The sequence below is a fragment of the Mustela nigripes genome, chromosome 5 (assembly GCF_022355385.1).
Source record: "Mustela nigripes isolate SB6536 chromosome 5, MUSNIG.SB6536, whole genome shotgun sequence".
Lineage (NCBI taxonomy): Eukaryota > Metazoa > Chordata > Mammalia > Carnivora > Mustelidae > Mustela > Mustela nigripes.
In genome coordinates, this window is record NC_081561.1 from 141,661,168 (window position 1) to 141,682,517 (window position 21,350).

The window sequence follows — 21,350 nt, forward strand, 5'->3', positions numbered from 1 at the left end:
AGTGACTGGTCCACCAGATCTTGTAACTCTGCTTCTCTCAACCAGCTTTCCAAGTCTCTCAGTACCCAGTTCTAACCATCTCATCCACGCTCAGACTGGATGTCTTGGGCAAGGGTCCACACCCTGATCCAATCAGCTATTCCTAAGTAGCTGTCAGCTGTCAGCTGGTGGAAACAAGGCTGCCAATGCCTGTCCCTTACGTGGGATTCTTTGCATATGAAAAAAATACTGACATCTTAGGACAAATACACATAGGTGAGGAGAAATCAAATAAGGAAAGTGAGTCATTGTATTAGGCAACTGGTCATTTTAAAATTTCACTTAGGATATATTGAGGATTTTGTGTTGTTCACATGAGGCATTATGTTTCCTTCTCTTCAGTCCTAGCTACCACTGGGGTAGCATTCCTTCTTAACTTCTTAACTGAAAAAGTTTGAAGACAATTCCAAAATATTTATAATTAAATTATGGCTTAGATGCACTCTACCACACCTATGTTTTTAAAGAAAAAAAACAAGTACATTCTTTTTGCTGTCTGAGATGGTCCAGAAAATTTTTAAATTTTGAACAGAAGTAAGAGAGTGATACACAGCCTTTATGAAGCTTTTTGTTACCAGGCCAATGGTGAAATGAATAACTGATGTTAATATAGTCTTTCTGAACAAGATATAATGAATTAGCCAGTGATAGAAAGTTCTTGAGGGGGTGCCTAGGTGGCTCAGTCACTTGATTTCAGCTCAGGTCATGATCTCAGGGTCATGCTCAGAAGGCAGTCTGCTTGAGATTCTCTCTCTCTCCCTCTGCTCCTCCCCCCTACAAAGAAAGAAAAAGAAAGAAAGAAAGAAAGAAAAGAAAGGAAAAGAAAAAGGAAAGAAAAGAAAGTTTGAAAGTTTGTGAAAGCCCTGGAAGTAACTGGCCCTGAGCCCTCATGAGGCTAGAGGAGTTTACTCCAGGCTCTGGTGTAACGAGGGGATATACTTTGTTCAGTGCTCTGAGATACCCAGCTTCTTCAGGGTAAAATCTTAGGTCCTTTCCACAGCCTCCAAGGCACCCCACAATTTGGTCACCCCACACCTGCCCCCAACATACCCACTGACCCCAATGACCCTGCCACTACTCTGACCTCCTGCCTCCCCTGCCTTGCTCCTGCCTGTCACAGAGCCTGCACAGAGTGGGCTTACAGTAAATATTCACCAAATGGGTAAATATATGACTAAGATATAGATGGGAATTGAAAATACAAAGCTTTTCCATCTAAGATTCTCAATGAGCAAAATGTGCCTCTTCAGCCCACCAGTATGTCTGGGATTCCCTCAGCTCCCTGCAGTTTTCCACAAAGGTTCATCAGGCTGTCCTCAGGGTCTTGACATCTACTCCCCATCATCACTCACCTGCACCCTCCACTGACCCTTATTCAGAAGACTCCTCAGCTCTCAAGGCAGACAGAGCCACCAGTCTCCCACGAGCCTGAAGCTGGATTGAGATGCCTCCTCAATCCAGGCCCAGTGGCCTGATCTCTATGTGTGGTGTCTCCCTCTTGTGCTGAAAGATTCTTCCCCAACATTCAGACATGCTCTGGTCTTTCTCACCTTAAATTTTTTAAATATAAATTTAAAAAATGTTTTCCATCATCCCAGATGCCCCCTCAGCCACTCCCTCCCACTGTGCTTTGCTTTGAGCTAAGTCCCTGAATTAACCACCTGCATTCTATCCCCCAGCCCTCTACCTAATTCCCATGCATTTGTCTCACCACCGCCATCCCCAGGCTTCTGTGAACCACCTCACATTCAGCTTCCTCAGGTCTTGCTTGGTCTCTCTGGTGGCTCAACCCAATGGACAAGGGTCAGTATTTTCCAGTTTTGAGATGAACTGCTCACCAGTTTGTCCTTCCTGAACTGTTTTCTACATTGTTTTTCCTTTCCTGGCTCCAAAACGGCAACCAAATCTTCTTGTTTTTTGTTTAAGGAACTTTAGATAATACCAGAAGACAACAACTTTCTCTTCTGACTTTCTTTTCCAAAGTCCAAGCACATTAAAGAGATATGCAAGGGTAGGGCATCATTGCTTTGAGAGTTACTGTAGAGAAGGAGACATTTCCCCCAAGATGGTGGGTAGATGCTAGAGGGGTCCTGCAGGCCATTCTTACCCATCTCCCTGGGCCTGTGGTAGAGTGAGGATGACTACAGTAAACCAATAAGGCTGGAGCTGGGCTCATGGAGAAATTTTTGTAAATTTCCCAAAGGCTCACAGCCATGTCTGCTATTTCATTTACTGTTGTTTCCTACATCACACACAGAGCCTGGCCCATAGCAGGTGTTCAGTAAATAAGTCTTCAGTAAAGGAATGAGTGAGCAAAGGAATAGCTGAATGCATTCTCTGTTGCTCTCCTCTGATTGCATTCCCTCTAGGTGTGCAGCTTCTTTCAATCTGCTGGCCCTGTTCAGCTTTCTTCAAAGGACAAAGAATTTGAGGCCAGGATCATTATCTCAAGAAAGTCCCACTAGCATGGAGAAATTCCTCCAGTGTCTCCAGTTAATATCTCCTCCAGGTCTTCAGTTAGCCTATTTCCAGTTCTGTGGCAATGTTTTTCATTTCAGCAATTCTTCCCCTTTGGAAATTGAAGACCCAATACCTGACATACATTATATACCATTGTAACACAAAACCTGGGATATAATTAGCCTTGGTGACTCAAGACTACTATGCTTTTTTTTTTTTTTCAGGACCAGGAGAACTTGTAGTTTGGGGCAAGAAAACCTGAGCAGGGGAAGAACTCTCATGCAAATAGCATCCCCCACAAATCTCCTCTGAGCCTCATCTTCCAGAAGGACAGAAAGACAACACAGAGTGTTCCAGAAGGCCAGTTGATACTAGGTATTGGCAGTGTCTGGGTCAAAGCATGGTCTCTGACTGGGGAAAGAGTGGCTAGAAAGGATTCTAGAGATGGGTTTCTATACTGACTGCTTGCCTCCCACTCCTCCCCTGGCCTGATTTCATGCCTTTGCTGTCCACTCGCATTGGACAGGCCAGGATTCTTCAAAGCACCTCAAGTTACACTTCCACCTGTTGTCCCTCTCTGAGGAAAGAAGCTTTGTGAAGGAGCTGTCTTCCCCAAGTCTCGATGGACAAAAATAATGCTGGAACTAGAGGGTGACCGTAGGGCCCCACAAATGCATCCATCAGATGATCTCTTTAGGGAGATGATATAGATGATGATGATAGATAGATAGATAGATGATAGTAAAACCCACCATCATTTCAACAGTGACACCAAGAGGGAGGCTTAGACAGCAAGAGACACACAGGAAGAGCTAAGTTGTTTGGTCCGGGATGCTTGCTCACAATTCTCTATCCTTACTCTCCACAACCCCAGTTAGATATTTTCAAAGATGATACACCTATCCAAGCAGACACAGGCCATATACATATTCATCAATTAAGCAAACATTTAATACTGACTAACTTGTATAAGCCACAGTGATGGTGGATCAGCATCCCAACAGAGAACAGATGTCACATTCAAATTAGATCATTCAAGGAGGTTGAAAAGGGGGACTGGTTATGTAGGTGTGGGTTAGGAACCAAGAAATACTGTGTCAGTATTGACCGTGACTGCCTTTGAGCCTGGAGAGCCAGGGGAAGGAATGACTAGCAGAATCCAGAGGGAGGGTCTCATAGAGAAGTCCAGTTTTAGAGAAGCATGACCTCAGTCAAGGGACCACGCCTGGTTTCCTCCTTTTGCCTTCCTACTTCTTCCTATTTCTTGCCAGCTCCCCATCGCCCAAACCCATCTGGAAACCAGGTGGTAAAGAGGCTAGCTGATGAGGTTGAAGCAGGTCACCCTTGCAGCAGAGAGCAGGGTGAAGGAAGGAAGGAACAGAACATAGCTAGAGAGACAAATTAGAAGCATGCACCACATCTGGGAATTGATAACTCATTTTTCACATCCATTAGTTACTTTAATATGTTATCATATCATTAGCAAAAATGAGTTAAGGACAATTTTTAGAGCACTCACTTAAATAGAAAGGAACTTCAAATTCCTTCCTCTTCTTGGAGCTGGTAGAGACATCTCACCTAAAACTGAGCCCCTGGAAGCTGAAATAACCTGCCCAAGCCACATACCAAGTCACAGGTCCCACCCTTCTCCCTGGCAGGTGTGACAATATGAGTGCAGGGGCTACCACTCAGCTTCCCCTGACCCATGGCAGACAGCTAATCAATCAAGGTGGTCTTACCCCAACAACTTGCATTTGACCAGAGCATCACTGTCAACGTCTATCTCTGGGTATTTCTCACACTGAACATTGCCAGAAGTCAAGTACAAACCTGCTTGCTGTCTTGCCCTGTAAATGTCTCTTTGTTTGTAATCTTGCAAAGAATAATCTTCAACTCTCAAGCTTCCCTGATAAGTGGTCAAAACTGGGGGGCAATGATGGTTTGAATCAAATGGTGTTTTCTACCCAACAGGGTCCACATTTGGTGGTTTAGGTGACAAACCTGGCTTTCTTCAGCACTAAGTCTTCATTTAGTTTAATTTATCAAGGATTTGTTCACAAGCTTCTGTTAGGTAGTCAGAACTGTATATAGTTGCTTCCGAGGCCAAAGGGAGAGAGAGGTGTGTTTGTTGCCCCCAAAAGTTTAGTCAAATTTAAGGAAAGAGCATCCATTCCACTCTTCCTGTGGCTGGGCATTACTTCAGGTCACTTTTTGAGCCTCCGCCTGTGACATCAGATTCAGAGGAGCATTGTATCCTTTTTGTCTCTACCTCAATGTGGAGCCAGCACATTGTCTCAACTGCTTTCCCACTTGTCTCTACACAGGCATGGCATACAGACCATCCCCCCACCCTGCAAGACCCTAATAAGCCCCATCCCACTACCACCTCCTTGGAAGTCTTGGAAATTTAAAGATTTGCCTCAGTTGAAAAAGTAGGGAAATCAACAGTCAGTTGCAAGATGGATCTTGAAGGCTCTATATGGGAGGTAGTCCTGCTCTAGAAGTCTGAGGTTCATTCAGGAGTGAGCATTACACTTCATTTTGACACAGGATTTCATGGGCTTCAACTGCAGGCTTAGGATAATGTTGGGAGAGTGGGTGAATCTGACGTGTGCCCTCGGCACATGATGGTGTGTAGAAGAGACGTGTTGCTCCATCCCTTCTTCCATTCAACTAACTTTCAACAACAATGTGTGCCAGGGGTATGGACGAATGACAAATACACACAGCTCCTGTCCATCTCAGAGTTCAGTCTATACTAAAACAGTACTTGAAAGCTGGACTTCTTTAAAAGATTGGGGAAAATGCACCTAAAGAATAGACATTTTGTGTTTATTTGTATCTCTGTGATGTCATCTTGATTGTTGTGTTCCATGTGAAGCACAGCTGCTTTGAGACTCTGAATTCCATTTACAGCATTTTTTAGGATGTCTTGTTTTATATGAAATATTTATTTGGTGACCAGCGTTCTGTTCTGTTTTTTATACTGATTTGGAAAATGCTGTTTCCCCACTGGAAATGCTCTAGTTAATGAGAAACAAATGGTGGTCTGAGAGGTACAAAACTCATTGACCAGTCCAAATGGCTTTCTTGGAATTAATAAAGGGTTTTATCTATAGTCTGGATATTTCTGAGTTAATTGGTAATTATTGAGTTGTAAAATAGATTGTATGATTATATTAGATTGGTTCACTGTTCAAATACGAAGTAAATACTATTAGTGCATCCATACACACATCCATAATAGCCAATTTCAGTAGGTCCTTACCAAGCGCCAAGGACTCTTCCAAATATAAATCCATTCCTTGTTTGTTTTTACTCTTATTTTTTATCTTTTGGTTTTTAAAATCATTTTTGAGGTATGACTGAAAAAAACCTGCATATAATTAGTGTCTAAAACTCGGTGAATTTGGAGATAGTATGTCCTTGAGAAGCCATCACCACAGTCTATGCCATAAACATGTCCATCACCTTCAGAATTTCCCTCCACCCTCTTTATTTATTATTATTTTTGGTGTGTGATAAGAACACTTAGCAGAAGGTTTTCCTTCTCAGCAATATTTTAAGTATACAACACAGTAGTACTCACTATAGGCATTATTATGAAAAATAGATTTCTGGAGCTTATTCATCTTGCATAATTGAAACTTTGTATCCTTTGACTCAATGTCCCCCTTCCCCAGGTCCTTGTCCAGGTTTTATTCTCTGATCCATGGCTTTGACTCTTAGATTCCTCAGATAAGTGGTGTCATGTAATATTTGTCCTTCTGTGTCTGATTTATTTCACTTACCTGATGGCCTCCAAATTCATCCATATTGTTGCTAATGGCAGGATTTCCTTTTTTTGGTTGAATAGCAGTCCATTGTGTGTAAATGCCATATGATTTTATTCACTTTTTAAAAAATTATAGTTACCATACTTTACATTACTATCCAGAATTTACTTTTTCATAAGTGGAAGTTTTCACCTTTTGACTCTTAACCCATTTCACCTATTCCCAAATACCACCAATCTGTTCTGTGTATCTGAGTTCAGTTTTTTTTTTGTTTTGTTTTTGTTTTGCTTTGTTTAGATTTGACATATAAATGAAATGATATAGTATTTGTCTTTCTCTTTCTGCTTTATTTCATTTAGCATAATGTCCTCAGGGTCCATTTTTGTTGTCACAGATGGCAGGATTTTCTTCCTTTTTATGGTTGAGTAATATTCCACTATATATATGCCATATCTTCTTATCCATTCATCTATGGATAGACACTTAGATTGTTTCCAAATCTTGGCTATTGTAAATAATGCTGCAATAAACATAGCAAAGCATACATCTTCTTTTTAATTTTTATTTTTCTATTATCACATTCAACTACCAACATATAATACATCACCTATTTTTTAAATTTAATTTTATTTTTTCACTGTTCCAAGATTAATTGTTTATGCACCCCACCCAGTGCTCCATGCAGTACATGCCCTCCTTAATACCCACCACCAGGCTCACCCAACCCCCACCCTTCTCCCTTCTAAAACTCTCAGTTTTTTTCTCAGAGTCCACAGTATCTCATGGTTCATCTCCCCCTCTAATTTCCCCCAACTCACTTCTCTTCTTCTCCCAATGTCCTCTGTGTTATTCCTTATGCTCCACAAGTAAGTGAAACCATATGATAATTGACTCTCTCTGCTTGACTTATTTCAATCAGCATAATCTCTTCCAGTCCCATCCATGTTGATACAAAAGTTGGGTAATGATCCTTTCTGATGGAGGCATAATACTCCATTGTATGTATGGACCACATGTTCTTTATCCATTCATCTGTTGAAGGGCATCTTGGCTCTTTCCACAGTTTGATGAATGTGGCCATTGCTGCTATGAACATTGGGGTACACATGGTCCTTCTTTTCACTGCATCTGTATGGACCCAGAAGAAACCCCAAATTGCTAAGGAAATGTTGTAAAAGAAAAAGAACACTAGGGGCATCACATTGTTTGATTTCAAGCTTTACTACAAAGCTGTGATAACCAAGACAGCATGGTACTGGCACAAAAACAGATATATAGACCAGTGGAACAGAGGAGACAGCCCAGATATGGACCTGCAACTCTATGGTCAAATAATCTTCGACAAAGCATGAAAAAATATACAGTGGAAAAAAATACATTCTCTTTAATAAATGGTGCTTGGAAAATTGGACAGCTATATGTAGAAGAATGAAACTTGACCATTCTTTTACACCATACACAAAGATAAACTTGAAATGGATAAAAGACCTCAGCCTGAGGCAGGAATCCATCAGAATCCTAGAGGAGAACATAGGCAGTAACCTCTTTGAATCGGCCACAGCAACCTCTTTCAAGACATGTCTCCAAAGGCAAAGGAAACAAAAGCAAAGATGAACTTTTGGGAATTCATCAAGATCAAAACCTTCTGCACAGCAAAGGAAACAGTCAACAAAACAGAGAGACAACCCACAGATTGGAAGAAGATATTCACAAATGACACTACAGACAAAGGGCTGATATCCAACATCTAATAAAGAACTTCTCAAACTCAACACTCAAAAAACAGATAATCTCATCAAAAATGGGCAGAAGACATGAACAGACACTTCTCCAATGAAGACATACAAATGGCTAACAGATGCATGAAAAAATGTTCATCAACATTAGCCATCAGGGAGATTCAAATCAAAACCACATTGAGATACCACCTTATGCCAATTAGAATGGCCAAAATTAACAAGACAGTAAACAACAAGTGTTGGAGAGGATGTGGAGAAAGGGGAACCCTCTTACACTGTTGGTGGGAACACAAGTTTGCGCAGCCACTTTGGAAAACAGTGTGGAGATTCCTTAAGAAATTAAAAATAGAGCTTCCCAGGTGCCTGGGTGGCTCAGTGGGTTAAGCCGCTGCCTTCGGCTCAGGTCATGATCTCAGGGTCCTGGGATCAAGTCCCGCATCAGGAGAGCCTCTTCCCTCTCTCTCTCTCTGCTTGCCTCTCTGCCTACTTGTGATCTCTGTCTGTCAAATAAATAAATAAAATCTTAAAAAAAAAATAGAGCTTCCCTATGACCCTGAAATTGCACTACTGGGTATTTACCCCAAAGATCCAGACGTGGTACATTTTATCTTTTCAAGTGATTGTTTTCATTTTCTTTGGGTAAATACCCAAAGTGGATGTACTGGGATATAAGGTATTTCTATTTTTTTAAATTTTGAGGAACTTCCATACTGTTTTCCATAGTGGCTGCTCTAATTTGTATACCCACCAACAGTGCATGAGTGTTCCCTTTTCTCTACATCCTCACCAACACTTGTTATTTCTTGCCTTTTTGATACTAGCCATCCTAACTGGTGTGAGGTAGTACTTCATCATACTTTTGATTCACATTTCCCTGATGATGAGTGATGTTGAGCACCTTTTCATGTACCTGTTGTCCATTTGTATGTCTTATTTAGAAAAATTTCTATTCAGACCCTCTGCCCATTTGTTAATTGGATTGGGGTTTTTTCCTATGGTATTGTATGAGTTCTTTATATATTTTGGATATTAATCCCTTATCAGTTATATGATTTATAAATACTTGGCAGATTGCTATTCCATTATATAAGTGTGTCATGCACAGTTTGATTATGCATTTACCAGGTGAAGGACATGTGAATAGTTTATAATTTGGGGGTGATTATGAATAAAACTATTATAAACATTCATGAATAGGATTTTGTGTGAGCATAAGTTCTTATTTCTCTAGGAGAAAACTTCCTTAGTAATGTCATAAATGTATGCACGTTTAGCTTTGTAAGAATTGTCAAACTGTTTTCCAAAGTGGCAGTACCGTTTGCATTCTTACTAGTAATGTATGAGAGTTTCAGTTTCTCTATATCTTTGCTGGCAGGACTTGTCAGTTTTTGTTTGCACTTCTTAATGTGCAATTATATTTAGCATCTTTGCATGTGCATATTTACTATCCTTATATATTCTTTGGTGAAATGTCTTTTAAAATATTTTGCCCATTTCACTGGGTGTGGTGCAAAAACAATGAATACTGTTACGCTGAAAAGAAATAAAAAATTTAAAAAAATATTTTGCCCATTTCTTTCAATTGGTTTGTTTGTTTTCTTATTATTGAGTTAAAGAAGTGTTTTATATAGTCGGAAAACAGGTTTTTTGTCAGAGATATAATTAACATACTTTTTCTTCCAGTGTGAGGTTTGACTTTATAATTCTCTTAGCAGTGTCTACTGTATAGCAGAAGTTTTTAATCTTGCTGAAGTCCAATGCATCAGGTTTTTTCTTTTATGGATTATGACTTCAGGGAAATATATAAGAAATTACAAATATTTTCTCCTAGAAGTTGTATAATTTCTTGTGAGAGTTTCATAACTTTAGTTAGAACTTTTTGGTCTATAATCCATTTTGAGTTAATTTTTTTGTAAGATACATGGTATATAAGTTGAGGTTCTTGTTTTCTGAATATTAGTGATGTTCCAGCATTATTGAAAGACTGAAAAGACTAGAATTTCTTCAGTTGCCCTTGTGCTTTTGTTGAAAATCAACTAACCATATATGTGTGGGTCTATATGGACTTTGTGTTTTATTTTGATGGTCTTTTGGTCTTTCACTGTGCCAGTACCACAGTCTTTTGGTATCAGGGTAATTCTGGCCTCATAAAATAAGTTCTAAATGTTGCAACTTCTTTTATTTTCTTGAAGAATTTATATAAAACTGTTATTAGTTTTTTCCTTTAATGTTAAGTAAAATTCTCCAGTGAGGCCATTTGGATCTGGAGTTTTCTTTGTTGGAAGGTTTTTAATTACATACTTAATTTCTTTAATAGATATGGGACTATTCAGTTTAATCTATTTCTTTTTATATAAAATCTGATGGTTTGATAAGAGACTCTTAATCTCACAAAACAAACTGAGGGTTGCCAGAGGGAGAGGGGTTGGGAGAGGGTGGTGGGATTATGGACACTGGGGAGGATATGTGCTGTGGTGAGTGCTGTGAAGTGTGTAAACCTTGCGATTCACAGACCTGTACCCCTGGGGCTAATAATACATTATATGTTAATTTAATAAAAATGTAAAAAAAAAAAATTGATGGTTTGTATCTTGCAAAAACTTGATTCGCACTACTGGGTATTTACCCCAAAGATACAGATGTAGTGAAAAGAAGGGTCATCTGTACCCCAATGTTTATAGCAGCAATGGCCACGGTCGCCAAACTGTGGAAAGAACCAAGATGCCCTTCAACGGACGAATGGATAAGGAAGATGTGGTCCATATACACTATGGAGTATTATGCCTCCATCAGAAAGGATGAATACCCAACTTTTGTAGCAACATGGACAGGACTGGAAGAGATGATGCTGAGTGAAATAAGTCAAGCAGAGAGAGTCAATTATTATATGGTTTCACTTATTTGTGGAGCATAACAAATAGCCTAGAGGACAAGGAGAGATGGAGAGGAGAAGGGAGTTGAGGGAAATTGGAAGGGGAGGTGAACCATGAGAGACTATGGACTCTGAAGAACAATCTGAGGGTTTTGAAGGGGCGGGGGGTGGGAGGTTGGGGGAACCAGGTGGTTGGTATTAGAAAGGGCATGTATTGCATGGAGCACTGGGTGTGGTGCAAAAATGAATGAATACTGTTATGCTGAAAAAAATAAATAAATTTAAAAAATTTAAAAAAAAAACTTGATTCATTTTACCTAAGTTGTGAAATTCATGGCATAAAATTTTGATAGAAATATTTCTCTCTCCTTTTTGAGATTTTTATTTATTTATATGAGAGAGAGAGCACAACCAGAGAGGGAGGGGCACAGGGAGAGGGAAAAGCAGGCTCCCCACTGAGCAGGGAGCCCAACTTCAGGTTTGATCCCAGCACCCTGGGATCATGACCTGAGCTAAAGCCTGACATTTAACCGACTGAGCCAACCAGATGCCTCAATATAGCATTCTCTTATTATTGCTTTAAAATCTCTATGGTTGGGGCGCCTGGGTGGCTCAGTGGGTTAAGCTGCTGCCTTCGGTTCAGGTCATGGTCTCAGGGTCCTGGGATCAAGCCCCACATCGGGCTTTCTGCTCAGCAGGTAGCCTGCTTCCCTTCCTCTCTCTCTGCCCACCTCTCTGCCTACTTGTGATCTCTCACTGTTAAATAAATAAATAAAATATTAAAAAAAAAATCTCTATGGTCTGTAGTGGTGTCCTCTCATTCATTTCTAATATGAGTAATTTTTACCTTCTTTGTCTCTTGGTTAGTTTATCTAGGTATTTATTAATTTGATTGATCTTTTTTTTTTAAAGATTTTATTTATTTATTTGACAGAGGGGGATCACAAGTAGGCAGAGAGGCAGGCAGAGAGAGAGAGGAGGAAGCAGGCTCCCCACTGAGCAGAGAGCCCGATGCGGGACTCGATCCCAGGACCCTGAGATCATGACCTGAGCCGAAGGCAGCGGCTTAACCCACTGAGCCACCCAGGCGCCCGATCTTTTTAAAGGAATAAATTTTGAAGACTTCCAGGGAAGATGGTGGAGTAGGAGGATACTAAGTTCACCTCATCCCAAGGATACACCTATAAAACACCCACATCAGTGTAAATAACTAAGAAAATGACCAGAAGACTGGCAGAACAGACTCCTCTCAGCTAAATGTAGAGAAGGAGCAACACTGCAGAGGGTAGGAAGGATGGAGACACAGTTGACACAACTAAAAGGACCCACAGGATTGTCTGTAGATGGAGGAAAGGATGTCACTGATGTGGAGAAGGGAGAGGAGCTGACACCAGAGAAGGCAGCCCAAGCAGAATTAGTTATTTAAATTATAAGGCAAAATCTAAAACATGATTATTAATATTAAAATATCAACTAAGTAGAGCCAAAATGTTTTGGGATTTTAATGAAAACATCTTGAAATTTTTTTTTAAGATTTTACTTATTTATTTGACAGAGATTACAAGCAGGCAGAGAGGCAGGCAGAGAGAGAGGAGGAAGGAGGCTCCCTGCTGAGCAGGGAGCCTGATGCGGGGCTCGATCCTAGGACCCTGAGATTGTGACTGAGTGGAAGGCAGAGGCTTAACCCACTGAGCCACCCAGGCACCCCAACATCCTGAATATTTTAATAGAAATTTTACCACTTTGTAACTTAAGATTCAATATCTTGTCAATGGAAAGAATTGGTATAGTGCTTTATGCATGCTTTGTTTATGCATATATGCAAACTGAAGAATCAGATAAATTGTTTACCACTGTAAAATATTCTTCAACCTCCATGTGTAACTGTTAAAAGCACCACACTCATCTGTGAGAACTCCAGATCAAGAATTAGAATACAAAGAGAAGAGAGAAAAATAGATATTTAACACCATTGAGAAAAGAAAAAAAAATTTTATGCAGGAATCTAGTGCATTAAAAAAAACTCAGAATTTAGTACATTCATGCTGAGGATTTGATCATTTTAATCACTTTGTCTTTTCTCTTCCCTACATGCTTCTGCTGCGCAGCCTGTCTTCACTCTGATGGTGGCTAAAGTTCAGCCCCCCAATGCTGGGTCTTTGGCTCACAATTGCCTCATGTTTCAAACACATACAGCAAGACTATGGAGAGGCATTGCCCTGGGGCCTGAACAGTGCTGGCTGTAACAGCAGCTGTTTGGGGTTATGGGTGACACTGTGTCAGCTCCGTGCACCAGATTCCCAGTGACCCCGGCACCTGTGCATTTTTTCAATAGATTTATTTATTTTGTGTGGGTGTTTGTGATGTGCAGGGCCTTCTAAAATATGAGCCTTAGCAGGCAAGTCTTGCCTTGCACTGGCTGGTCCCTTTTCCGGAACAATCTTCTAGATATCTGCAAGCCTGACTCCCTCTCCTCCTTTAAGTCCTTCCTCAGATGGCTCTTCTCAGTGAGGCCTCTCCCTATTCCCCTATTTAAGATTCCCATCTCCACCTCTACATTCACCCAGGTACTCCATATACCCCTTATCTAGTTCTTTTTTCTTTTCTCCACAACACCTACCATCTTGTAACTTGGATGGATGGTTGGGTGGATAGATGGATGGAAGGAAGGAAGGAAGGAAGGAAGGAAGGAAGGAAGGAAGGAAGGAAGGAAGGAAAAAGAAAGAAAGAGAGAGAGGAAGAAAGAAAAGAAAGAAGGAAGGAAGAGAGGATGATTATAAAAATTGGCTCACAAGATTATGGAGGCCAAGAAGTTCCATGGTCTGTCATCTGCAGGCTGGAAAGCCAGGCAAGCCAGTGGTGCAATTCAGAATCTGAATATTCGAGAGCTAGGAGAGTCAATGTCCAGTGACAGGAGAAGATAGATGTCCTTGCTCAAGGAGAGAGCAACTTTACTCTTCCTTTACCCTTTGTTCTTTTCAGGCCCTTGAAGGGTTGGGATGATATCCACTCCCATTGGGAGGATCGTCTGCTTTACTCAATTCTAGTCACTTCCAGAAACACCCTCACAGACACACCCAAAAATGTTCTACCGGATACCAACCTGGTATATATCTTAACCATCACAAATGGGAACTCCAAGAGGGCAGGGAGGATCTGTGGTATCCTGAGTGCCCGGAACCATATCTGGCACACAGTTGAGTGAATCAATGCCAGACTCTCTTCTAGGCCATCTGTATGTGCAAAAACCAAGGCGGAAGTGGTGAGGTGACTTTCCCAAAGTGACACAGAGTAAGGGGTGAAAAATGACACTGAAAACATGAAAAAATTTCAATTTTCAATTATTCATACTTAATTTATATTTGATGAACTGATCTTAAATTTTTGTATATTTTGACTATAACTAAATTTTAATTTTTAATGCTTAGATCATTATTGTCCATATAACATAAATTACATAAAACTCAGTGATAATTTTACTAAAATGGAGGAAAGTAAAGAAAACATTATAGAATAAATATAAAGTAATTATATTAATAAATATAATTTGTGAATGTCTTTATTTTATTACTTAGCCAGATATCTCCAGTCCAACAACACCAAAACATCCACTAATAATAAAATAGTCTTCTTTGATATTTTTCAGACTTTCAGTTATATAAAAAGCATAGCTTTAGTCACCATCTATTTATACGTATTGATTTTCTAATGCTTAATTTTTGTTATTTTTTAAGTGTAAGGGTACATGTGTCAAGATAGGAGTGGAGAACACATTTTGTTTAGAATTACTTATTTTGATTTGTAACTTCAAATGTAGATACGTGGTATGGGAGCCTCTATTAGTTCTTGTTCCCTGGGTCCCACAGGTATTAGTGGTTTCATTAAAAAAGGAGTGTTTTCTCAAGTCATTGACTTAAACCTTTATCTTAAGATATTAGGACAAGAATATATTAAATCTAAAGCATCAAGAAGAAATAAATATATAAATTATATAAATATAATTTGTGAAACTGGCATAATTCCTCAGGAGACCATGGTGAGGGCTCCTGATATAACCTATCTACCATACTTGGCGCTTTTCATGTAGTAACTATTCAATAAATTGTAACTATTCTTATCTGATGAATAGTTTCCACTCAGGTCTATGATCTGTCAGAGTCTGCCTCATGTTCATAAGTGCACGCTGTTTCCTGTCTTTTGCCATGTTATAGCAGATGAAACCCTGATATAGTTATGGGCTCATCAATCACTCAGAACATTATCATATTGTGGGTTTGATTAAAACTCCAAATGCATCTGTGCAGCCCCTTTCTGTGCTTCTGCGTGCCATCCACCTATTAACAGAAACTTGATCCCTACACTGATAATCTGTTTATATCTCATCGACTCAAATTCTATTTGGTTAGGGCCAAAAAGTTTGTCTTTTCCCTGTGGGGAAAAAAAAGCAGAAGTTACATTTTTGCACCTGGAGAATAATAAAAACCTTAATTCAGTCTGAAACAGTGTCCACATTAATTTTACTGGATTCTGATTTGGGCCAATAGGTAGCCCTTGGTTTATGAAAGATTTATACTTAACATCCATCTTCCATGTTTTCTGCAAGATAACTAGTGCTAAATAGACACCTTTGCTTTGTTCTCTTCCAAAAAGCCACCAAGACCCTGGAAGGCTTTGCCTTAGTCTTATCAAATGTTGCTGATAGAACCTGCTGAATTTTGCCACATGAATTTGCTACCATCATAAAAGAGTTTCTTACATTTTTAAAATATGGAAATAAAATAATGTACGTAAGCTAGGAATATGAAGCTCCACAGGTCTGTTTCTACAGAAAAATTGAGTTACTAGTACAGTGTCTCATGGGGGAAAACCCTCCCTGAATGAATCTCACTTTGTATAGTTTTCTTCAGCATTGTAGACCCAACATACAGCCAGTCCTGAACACTGGGAGAAGGTTCTAGGCATTATATTTAATGATGCCTGCTGCTATGATTATACATTTAACAGTGTATAGGCTGCACATGAAGCAAGAACATGGAAAGACACATTTAAAAAGATTTTTAAGAACTTAGTCTCCACTTTATATTAGTTTCTCATATTTCAAATAATCAAAACCTGTTGCCAAATTTGAAATAAAATTGAACTGTTAACTTTCACTTAGACTAGAATATACAAAGTACTTTTCTCATTAAATGTACCAAGTTACTCAAATGCCCCAGAACCACTGACTGCTTTCATCTTTGCTGCTGATCAGATGGCAGAGCTAATACAGCTAAGTGGGACCCAGGGCCCTTCCAAATAGAGGCGTCACAAGGAAAAGCTTAAATTTCATCACCTCCAAAGTTTCTTTGCTCTTTAGGAGTGAGGAGAAAATTCAGATATGACAAAGCATTGAAAATCCTTGTAAGAACATGGAAGCCTGCAGATTCAGGGGGCAAGTAAAGACAGTTCTGGCACGTGAGATGTTTTCATTCTCTCTGAGTTGGGTCTCTGGCTGTAGAAGTTGACTCAGATCTGTCGATAGGATGTCAGGCTTGTGTGAACATTGCAGAAAGGTGTCCATAATGTCCAGAGTCCTTCCTTGTCACAGACATTATTGTTTTATTAATAAGTGGACAGTGGCTATCATTGTAGCTCTTCTTGAATATTTCTGGTTCTCCTCTTTCCAAGCACTTGGCGGGATTGCAATTTCTGGTCCTTTCAACAAAAGTGATGTGTATCACCTCCAGGCAAATGCATTTCATTGCCCATGTGGGGCATTGCTGATAGAACTTGCTTAAAGAAAATGACCCAAATTTTGCTACCATCATAAAAGAGCTTCTTACATTTTCCCCCTTTTCCTCTTTGGGGACTCTGAAGGCAAATGCAGCCATGGGTTCTTGGCCTTCCTGGACTCCAGGAAGGTGATCACGGTGAGCAGAGCTTCTTACTAGTTCATGTTGTATGTGCAGCAGGGGAAGAGATCTGCTTCTTTTTTTCCCCTGCAATAAGAAAGAATTTATCCCTGAGATAATTTGTTACCCCAGATCAGCCAGGTCTATCCTGACTGCCATCTGCTGTTTTGGCATCCCCAGTATTTGTTTTGTTTTTCAGATAAATTCTCCTCCATTTTCCCTGAAAGAGACCACCAGGTTTCTATCCACTGCCCATCTGATCTGGATATGTGCCATCTCTGGGTACAGGAATGGATAGGTAAAAAGAGTACATCATCCTTTAGAAGTCAGGGTGTCCACAATTCAAGTAGACTAAGGAGCATCAAGCCCAGGATTCTTTCTGCAACATTTTCAAAGAGAGGTTATCTCAGGGCATCTGGGTGGTTCAGTGGGCTTAAGCCTCTGCGTTCAGCTCAGGTCATGATCCCAGGGTCCTGGGATTGAGCCCTGTGTCAGGGAGCCTGCTTCCCTTCCTCTCTCTCTGCCTGCCTCTCCACTTACTTGTGATCTCTGTCTGTCAAATAAATAAAAAATCTAAAAAAATAATAATAATAAAAGAGAGAGAGAGTGGCTATCTCTTCATCAGTGCTGTCAAGCTGATAGGACATGAGTCTAATGCTGCTAGTGGCCATTTTGCCACCAACTGGAAAAAGCCTATCACATATCAAAGCTAACACACACATACACACACACACAACCAAAATCAAGAGATGAAGAGAAATGGATTCCTAAAGACATGGTTTGAGCACCTTGCTCCAATTATGTCTGCAGGAACATACTCTGTAATATCACAGTTGGACAAGCCAATAGCTTAGCTTTCTGTGCATATATAGTTCAAATTGCTCTTTTGAGACTTGAAATGAAAACAATCCTACTAATACATTCAGGAAAAGCATGACTGATGAGACAATTCACAGAATCCCCTGAATCTTAGACTCCCCCCTAAGACATTATTAAGTAAGAATTAGGAAAGGTTAAGTGCATTGGCACAGTGAGTGCTAAATGACATGGAGCTAGGGTAGATGAGTCTTATGGGGTAAGTTCATGAGTGAAGCAGAGGTCCTGGGGCAGCTGAGGGGAGGAGGGAATGGGAGGACATGGAGGATTCTAGTAAATTATTCTAGAGTCGAAAACCATGCATTTAGATCTTCTTTAATGTCCTTCAGAAATGCTGGAAGTATGGAAGTCCCTTTTAATTGCATTTGACCTTTAAACTGAGCCCCTTGAACCTGACATTGCCGTGTTTATGGATCTCATAGGACTCTAGGTTTATAAATTTTGTGTAGCATAGTTTGTAAGGCTGCTTAAATTTGTGGAGCACAACTTCTGGGCAGAGAATACTTTCTTTCTCCTCAACTTTAATTCTTCTATTTACAACTTTTGTTTTGACTTGATAAATCTTCAAAAATGTCTACACACTTTGTGGTGTCTGGGTGGTTCAGTTAAGAGTTGGTTAAGCATCTAACTCTTGATCTTGGCTCAGATCATGATCTTGGGGTCCTGGGATGAAGCCCCATCTGTGGCTCCCTGAGTCTGCTTGTTTTCTTCTCCCTCTGCCCCTCCCCCTGCTTATGAATGCTCATTCTCTTCTTCTCTCTAAAATAAATAAATGAATCTTTTTAAAAATGTCTACGGGGATGCCTGGATGGCTCAGTAGGTTAAGCCTCTGCCTTGGCTCACGTCATGATCCCAAAGTCTTGGGATTGTGTCCTACATAGGGTTCCTTCCACAGCGGGGAGCCTGCTTCTCCCTCTGCCTGCTGCTCCCCTTGCTTATTCTCTCTCTCTGATAGATAAATAAATAAAATCATTAACAAAATAATTAATTTTTTAAAAATCTATGAAGTTCATTGTTTCCCAGTATTTATATGCTTAGAAGAATATAAAGCAGAATTAGGAAAGGACTAATGTGAAACTATAGATGTGCGAAGTTTTGAGTATAGCATTTAAAAAAAAATAAAAACCAGAATAGGAAAAATATTTTATTTTATCCAGAAACTTTTTTTTGAGGAAATATTCGTGTTGCATTTCATAATGAAATCTATGCCAAATAAAGTTCCTTTGTTTTTATTTTCTTAACTGATTTGGATACATGTATGGAGGCCAAATTTTGGTTCACAGTATAAACAAATGATGACTTACTCATGTGCTCATTCCCTCAGAAATATAACATATACTCGGCCAGAGCACCTTCTGCTCACAAAGCTAATACCATTATGGTGATGCGATTATGATTGTATTGACTTTTCATGTTGTTTTGAAGTCCTGAACTTCAAATGCTAGTGTTTAGGAGGTTATTTATGAGTAAATGAATAATAATCCAACTAGTATAAATATTATTTGAGATCTAGTAGATCAAGAAATATTTGTTGTCCAAAGTTGAAAAAGAAGAGGGGCGGGGAAGACAGTTAAGACTTAGTATTCTTTATTTTTGGTGAGAACCTATCCAACATACTGGGCTTAGTTTTGCTCTTGTCCCTGTGGAGATCTGGAAAGAATTTGGGAAGGGGGAGCAGTGTCTAATGGAAGGGACAGGAAACCTGTCAAGTTAGCATCACAGAAATGGGAGCATCTCTGCAGAGAAGGCAGAGGGAAGACCTGGAACATGGCCTTGAGAATCTTGTGGGTGGTGGTGATAAGCTGGGTGTTTTCCATCTTGAGAGGGACAAGCAGCAACAGATGGGTTTATGATGTAACTAGAAAGATTTAGATTACAGCCAAGGAAGAATTTATTGGTGAAAGTTCTTCTAAGATATGCCATATTCTCATCCAAGAAAATATTTTAAATACAGCTGAATTTCATCTTCCTTGTAAGGCTTTGAGGAAAGGAATGTATAAGATGACTTCATGAGCCATGCCTTTGGTGACATCCTGGAAGGACGCTGGACCCCAGTGTCTCTTCATGCCTTTAATGGTGCCTACAATTCCCTAAAAAGAGTCTCCTGTGAGAATGTGGAGACCCCAGAGTGGGAAACAACAGAAATCACTATGGAATCACAGAATGTTGGAGCTGGGAGGGACCTTGGGTCTCCTCACAATCCTCTGGAGTTCTTCCTCCACCCAACACATACTGTAGATAGGTGTTTAACAGCTGATGTCCTCTCTAGGTTGGGAGACAGGATGTTTGTACCCAGCCCAGTGCCTGGAGCTCTAAGTAGGCAACCAACATTTGTTAAATGAACAAAGGAGGAGTCTAACTCTCTTACTTACAAATGAGGAATCTGAGCCTAAGGAATTCACCCAGCTGGTTAGCAGTCAAGGCCTTTTCACTCAACCTTTGCTACATTCTCCACATTTAATACATTTACTGCAGAGAGGTTAGCCCCCAATTCAACTAAATATAAGTCTTAGTCAAGAGGAAACTATTTTCTAGGTGAGGTCTAATTTATTTTAGAAATGGAATCTTAACTTGCAGCTATCTGTCTTTGAATTTCTTACAAATTCAGGTCAAAGTACATGTGATAGGATAATATTTTAAGAATATTAACCTCTCCCCTCCTCCAAGATTTCTTTCTTCTCTTTTCCCCTCCACAGACATGGTTGGTGTTTTTGTACTCATTGTTTCAGGAGGGTGTGGTGGTGTGGAGAGCAGATATTGACTTGTTTATTCAGGTATGAACACATTCCATAGACACTTATGGAGCTCTGTGCCTGACACAGATCTCGGTTCTAATGATCAAGCTGTGAATAATGAAGCCCATACTCTTCTCTGGCTTTGTGCTTCCAACATCTCTACTGAGAATCAGAGTTCAAGCATGACTGAGACACTGGGGACGGGAGCTTCAAAGAATATGGCTAGTCTTCTTCCTTCTTCCCCAGGATAGTGGCCCTACACATTTCTTCTTGCCAAGGCAACAAAACCTAGGATAGATCAGAAGAATCTGAGGAGGGATCTATGTGCTGGCCTTGCAAGAGTCCTTCCCAAGTGGCTAGACCTTGGGAAGGGATCAGCAAATCCCAGCAGACAGGGAAGTCTCATCAAGGTTTCCAAGCCAGGAGCAGAATAATCCTTGTGCCCCAGAGTGATGGATAGAAGTAACAGCTGAGCTCCTGGGTCTGCAATGGGTCAGATGAGTGGGACTTTCATGAGTAGATAACCATGGACCCAATGGGAAGATGGCTATCTCAGCAGACACTCACTTGGACAATCTCTGCATTAGCACCTGGGGAGACCAGCATGTCCTCTGTCACACTTCCACATGTATGGTGGCTTGCTTCAATGTAGAACTTAGCTACAATCCCAGAGGAAGGGGGAATATCTATAGAATTGAGATTCAGTTTTTGCCATCCACTGGAGTCAGAGCAGCAAGCCTTAAAATAAAAACTATGCTTTTGTTCACACACTGGACTAAGATTTTATATTAGGTAAAAATAAGACTTCTTCCTACAGATATTCTGTATTTGAAACCCATGTTGAAGACCAGCAAAGCCCATTTAACAATCCACAAGTAAAAATAAGTTTACTGAACTTTTTCCAGTTGACTCATAGCATGGATTCATATACTACTCAACCTTTCACTGACAAGGCAGAAGGC